The sequence below is a fragment of the Rhinolophus sinicus genome, linkage group LG10, assembly GCF_036562045.2.
Source record: "Rhinolophus sinicus isolate RSC01 linkage group LG10, ASM3656204v1, whole genome shotgun sequence".
NCBI lineage: Eukaryota > Metazoa > Chordata > Mammalia > Chiroptera > Rhinolophidae > Rhinolophus > Rhinolophus sinicus.
In genome coordinates, this window is record NC_133759.1 from 89,725,239 (window position 1) to 89,732,071 (window position 6,833).

A 6,833-nucleotide genomic window follows, 5' to 3' on the forward strand; every position below is an offset into this window, starting at 1 on the left:
AAAAAGTAGAGCATGAACTACTTCCTACCTCTTTATTCTTCGCTACAAAATAAGGAACTTAGATTCAGTTTCAAATTAATTCTTTCAAGTTCAAACATTTTAATGAGCCAATTAATTGAAAATATGTACAACCACGCTGAATTCTTTTTATATTCAACATCAGCCATAGCACACACAAACATTTAGTTCCTCTAATTCCATGAATATAAAAACATTAAAAAATTTAATTTACTGAGTTTCTTTTTTTTGGTGAACTATCACAGCTTGTTAGAAGGAAAATATGAATTTTGTATGCACTACAACTGAAATTTTCTCCATAGGCTTCTTAATTTAGTAAGAATATAGTTTTAACTACCACACCAATATTTTTATTTATATTACCATCATAAAACCTATAATTTTATAGCCAATGTTAAACTTTTTAACTGAATTTATACTTTCAATTACATAATTTGTTTCATCCTCAACAAAATGAAATCCCCAAATAATTCCTTTTACTATGTGACATGCACACAAGAATCAAATGTTATTAGAATTAACTAATGTTCTGGTTGATACATCTAATGACACTGATACAAACTGGCCTCATTTAAAATCTTGGCCAAGTTTTTCTAATGAAGCAACATAGTAGCACTAGAATCTTGCTCAAGAAAGGTTGCTCAAAAAAATTAAAACTGAGCATATGTATTTTAGAAGAACAGTGACTAGACATAAAGGAAAGGATGCATGCCACAAAGGTATTTGTCCACCCCGCTCTGCTGCCACATGTCTGAATGCATCATCTTTCGCCAGTCTTCTCAGTATACTTACCAACTTTCAGAAAATGCTGATGCTTCTTCAGCTAATTTGTGTCTTCTTGTTTTCATGGGATCAGTGATATCACTGCTACCCCTAAGGTGGGTGAAAAATGTCAACAAACATTTCCGGTAAGAAGTATACACATCAACTCTTTTTTTTTAAATTAGTTTCAGGTGTACAAAACAATGCACTAGTTAGACATTTCACCCCTCACAAAGTAATAACCCCCTTCCCCAATTTATTGCCCCTCTGACATCGTATATAACTGTTACAATTCCATTGACTCTATTCCTATGCTGTACTCCATATCCCATGACCATATATATATATATACATATATATATATACACATATGTATATATATATATATATATATATATATATATATATATGTAAAATTATAGTTGACATACAATATTATTCAGCTTCAGCTTCAGGTGTACAGTGCAGTGGTCAGGCAACATCAACTCTCTTTAAAAGGAACAAAAATTAATTATATAACATTTTATTACGTGTTAGCATTTCAGTTTTTGTTTGTTTGGGTTTTTTGGGTATTTTTGGCTCATTGTTGCCAAAAAAGTTCCTCGCCAAATGAAAAAAAACAAACAAAAAAATGTTTAAACCATTAAATAGCTGAAGACTTATACCATACATTTAGTGACAATCACCATAGGTACTGTTCAGACTATTCTTTACGACTTTGCACACAGTAGGACCACTTGGCCTCTACCACACACATCTCATCACAACTGACGTGTAAAAAACAAAACAAAACAACAAAACAACTTACGTATAATTGCCCACTGCAAGTCAGAAGCAGCCTGAATACACTGACAGCTTGTACAAAGGCCTAGCCGCTTGCTTCAATCTGAAGCTGCTCTGCAAGGCCATTCCAGCTCCCAGGTTCCATGGGGGATGGAGGAGCCTCTCTCACCACGACCCCCCAGTTCAACGTCAGCTTTCCCCGCTGCCTTGCTGGTAAACCTCCTGCACGACAATGCCCACCTCTGAATCTACTTCCTGGAGAACTTGACCTAAGACCCCAAGTCTTTATGTGATCCAGCATGCTACATTTCTAAAAGGCTGAGAAGAAATGTACAGGTGAAGGCTTGCCTGAGAGCTGAGAAGATAATCTGGGTGAGGGTGTTCCTGCTGTAGCAGCCACGCAGGATTCTGAGGTGCACCGAGAAGCTTGGGCCAGTCAAGGCTGCATAACAGCAGGAATGTATGGGTGATGGGAGCTCTGAGACCTGGCGACCAAAGAGCAGGAGAGACCTGCTGAGAGTTGAGGGGAGTACATACTTTCCACTCAGACCTATAAATGCAGTTTCCTGACTGATGAACAAAGGGTCGAGCAACCTGTTACGCGGAGAGGGAGAAGAATGCGGATAGATAATAATATAAGCTTACAGGAAGTAAGAGCAATAGTGTCCAAAGATATCTGGTTTTAATTGTAATGCATTAATTAAAGCAAGGGTGATTTTCTTTAAGCCATGTGCTGCTACAGTTGAAGATGTTACAGTCGTGTGAGAGAGTGAGTCCTGTGTTCTAAGGTGCTGTATTTGTCACAGAAGAGGTTTGTGGCTTGTGGTCTTCATGATTCCATAAAGGTCCCTCCCTTGCAACTATCACAGGGACTGTATATAACATATAAATATGCACATATGATAAATATAGAATATACAAAGCATCTCACATTTAATCAGGACACAGCCCCACCCACACCTTAGGGACTTTCGCAGGATCTACACAGGGAAAGTTCAGGATTGCTCTGAACAGGGATCTGTGTGTGCTCCTGTTTCAATGATCTCTTGCTAAGTAACAGATCACCCTCAAATTAATGGCTTCAATCAGCAACAGTCATTATCACGGCGCATGAGTCTTTAGGCGAGTTGGGCTCACCTGGGTAGTTTTTCCTCTACGTCAGGGGTGTCCAAACTTTTTTCAATGTTTTTTACCAAGGGCCATATGCGGTCAAATACACAAACAGCCAGGCCACTCACTCGAGGTGAAGTACGTATTGCCTCACCTGGTTTATTTAAGTAAACTAAATATATTTTTGGAATTTGCTGCAGGCCAATTAGAAATGGATTGTGGGCCGCAGTTGGCCCGCGGGCGGCAGTTTGAACACCACTGCTCTATGTGATACGAGCTATAGCTGCAGTCATCTGAAGGCTCCACTGGTCTGGAATGACCAAGATGGCTCACCGGAGGCTCAGCTAATTTGGAATGTTCGAGATGGAGGCAGTTGGTGCTGGCTGAAGGCTGGGATTTCAAGTAGGACAGTCAGTCAAAGCACTTTGATCCTCCTTCAGGACATCGTCAAGTGGCTCACTTTGGCTTCCTTAAAAGGCTGGTGGTCTCAGGATAATCAGACTTCTTTTGTGGTGGCTGGGCCCTCAGAGTGCAAGACTGCAAGTGGTCATGTCCTTTTACGTTTAGGCCAGGGATCATGGAAGACCACTTGTGTCACATTCTATTGTTTAAAGCAGGCCACAGGGCCAGATCGGATTCAAGAGGAGGGGACACAAGGAGGGGCCACCAGGGGTTGTTCATTGGTGTTCACTGATGGGAGCGATTACGCAGGCCTTCCAATCTTTTTATTTCCAAATAGAAGTGTTCAGAGTGATTGTCCTGCCTCTTCCTTCATCATGGCAGGAGTCCCTGAGAAGAGAGACCCAGAGAGCGCTCTGCTCTCCAGCATGTGGGGACACAGCGAGAAGTCAGCAGTCTGCAACCCCGCAGAGGGCTCTCACCAGGACCGGACCATGGCAGCCTGATCTTGGACGTTTAGTCTCCAGAGATGTGAGAAATAAATTTACGTTTCTAGTAAGTTGCCCGGTCTATGTAATTTGTTAAAGCAGCCTGAACGGACAAAACACCATTCTTTCCTCCTATATCAGAGAAGAAAGGTCCTCTTCAGACCTCACTTCCCTCTGTTTTGGATCCCGGGCCGTCCCACTTCACTGGGGACTTTGTGCAATAGTGCTTCTCACATTTCTTGGACACAGCTGTGTTCCAAGATACTGGGCCATCAAAACCTTTGCACACAACATACTCATCAGTTTGTGCATCAGCATCATGGAGACACCAGGGCCAAAGGTGAGCAAAGGGGCGATGGCAGGGAACCACCACCAGTAACAACAAACATTACTTCATGATGCCGAGGTGGGCACTGGCCTTATCCAGAGATGAAAGGAAAAAGATGGCCCCAAACCCTGGGATGTAAACCCCACAGTGAGAGAATCCATTTTCACTTGTATATGCTAGCACCTACCCCTTCACTGGCTTGGGCTGGCTCTGAGGTGACAGCAGCAAACAGAAAGGGTACTGAGTGAAGAATAGAGACAGACATCCATGGTGTGGCCATAATTGCAGAGTCAGCCAGGGCTCCATACAGAAAAAACCCCAAAATGGTTTGAACCTTGAAGGAGTGTGGGGAGACATAAGAATAACTACGGCTGAGCACCTAAGAGAGGGATGTTTGCGTGTGAGCCATTTGATTAAATGGCGCTGACATCTGGATGCTGCGATGTGCTATCACCCAAGGCGCACTGTGATTTTAGCATTGCCCGCATTGAGCTATTCTCGGCTTTTGTAGGATCAGAATTTTCTTGCTGCATTTGAGGTGGCTGATCACTTCCTACTACTAGAAACCCCTTCCTGGCACCCGTGACAACATTCCCCTGGTTTCCCTCATTTCCTTGCCTGTTACTTCTCTGTTTCCTTCCTGGGTTCCAGCTCTTCTTCCCCGTCTCCTGGTATCATCTACCACTGTGCTGAGAACTTCCCAACTCTACCACTAGCCCTGCTTCTCCATAAAGCTTCAGAATCACAGACCAACATCTGCACAGCTGGCCACCTCCATCTGATATCAAGCTTTGCCACTGGCTGCTCTTTTTATCTTCAGCTGTGTCTACCTTCAGAAGGGAGAGAACATTTTCTTGTTTATTGTAAAAACCTCATTTACATCCTGACTTAGAGGAGGGTTGCAACAGTACTCAGCCCATTTCAGCTGAGGGCAAAATGGACACCTGTCTTGGAGGTAGAAGACAGCAGAGCCCAGAGGTAAGACTTAGCAGAAACTCTAGAAGATGGGGCTAGGGCCGGGGTGCTTTGGGAGAGGAGCCAAAGGCTGGTCCTGCAAAGTCTTTGGTGCTCTCTGAGGCTCATCTGGAAAACATCACATTTAGAAGGGCCCAGGGCCAAATGAGTCACATTTGGGAGGTTTACCCAAGGCTGAATTTCAGATTCCTTAGATGTCAGTTTCTCTAATCTCATTCCCAATGTTGTAACACCCTCTACAGAATCCTGACTACTGACACTATTCTCAAAGAATTATTACTCCAACCCAGACAGTTTGATCTGATGTGGGCCATTTTAACTATGAGGAAGCACTTTGTTTTTAACCATTATCTGTCTCCTCATGACCACCATGCACTGACTTTGTACACGTCAGGAGCAGTTCAATGTGGTTGTGCACACACGAACAATTTGTCAGTAGCTATCAAAATGTAAAATATTCCTTGGCCAGCAGTGTCACTTCTAGGACTCAATTCTGCAGATACAAGAACAAAAGTATATATGAGGTGTGATAAAAAGATACAGTGAATGTTTAAATTAAAAATATATATATTTGGGAGCAGCCGGTTAGCTCAGTTGCTCTTAACAACAGAGCTGCCCGTTTGATTCCCACATGGGATGACAGGCCGCACCCCCTGCAACTAGATTGAAAATGGTGACTGGACTTGGAGCAGAGCTGCACCCTCCACAACTAGACTGAAGGACAGTGACTTGGAGCTGATGGGCCCTGGAAAAAACACATTGTTATCCAACAAAGGTCCTTTTTGTCCCAAGACCCTATCCAGGCTCTCAGACTGCATTTAGTTGTTATTTCTATGTGGAGGTCCTGCACGTCATGATTAGATTTATTTTAGGTGTTTTATACTTTTGATGCTAATGTAAATGGTATCTTTAATTTTCAATGTCGCTAGTTTGTAGAATTAGTTTACTTCATATTAAAATTATATAAACCAACTAAACTCCTTTATTTATAATACTTAATCAGTATAGTTTTGTTTTCTTTACACACAAGTGTATCATCTGCAAATAATATTCATTTTGCTTTTTCCTTTCCAATCCTTACACCTATTAATTTTTTCTTGCCTCATTGCACCCACTAGCTCCTCTAGCAAAATGCTGAAAAAGAGTGGTGAAGCATTAAATGAGTAGATGCTAATTCTGAAGTGGGATTTTTATAGAAACATTATCAGATCAATGAGGTTGCCTGGGGGCTGTGACAGAGGAAAGATCAAATGGGAGACCTGTAAGGTGGGAACTGTGAATCTTTGTAATAGCTACATAAGTTCCAGAGCTGTTAGTATATAGAACTCCCTCTCTATCAAATTTCTGTGTATTCCCAACATTATCCCTTATCCTTCTCATGCCTTCATAAGGGCCAGTTGGGACATCTTCCGTGAGGAAACTTCAGAGGAGTTCAACACATGAAATGTATCCCTAGGCCTTCTTTCCCAGGCCTGAATGGTCAGTCAGAGCAGATGTTACTGTTCTCAGTTCACCGTTCATAAGGAGACCAGGAATTTGCCCACACACATTCCCACATCCCTGTCAGGTGTGCTCTCTCCCCTGCAGAGGTTCTCACCTAGAAGGGCCCCATCATTTCACAACAGACAGTTCAGCCATGCAAGAAGGGGATCAGGTGACCAGGAATTGTGAAGGAATCAACATGGGTAAACTGTGTATCTACACAGACACCCTCATCCTTGCCAGGTATGCTCTCCTGCAGGGTATCTCCAGCATGGGTCCTGCAAAGGTGCTCACGGAGGAATAGGTAAAACCATAGGAAGGAGGGAAGGAGATATTTTAGAGATATCAAATTCTCAAATCTATGGCAGGCATGATTTCTCACCTCAAGAATTTTCCTCTGTAAGTGTCCTCGCTTCCCTGGGAAAACAGTGGGGGCTGCAGGGCAGAGGCCAGAAGGAACTGAAGAAACATCAGACAGGGCCTTTACG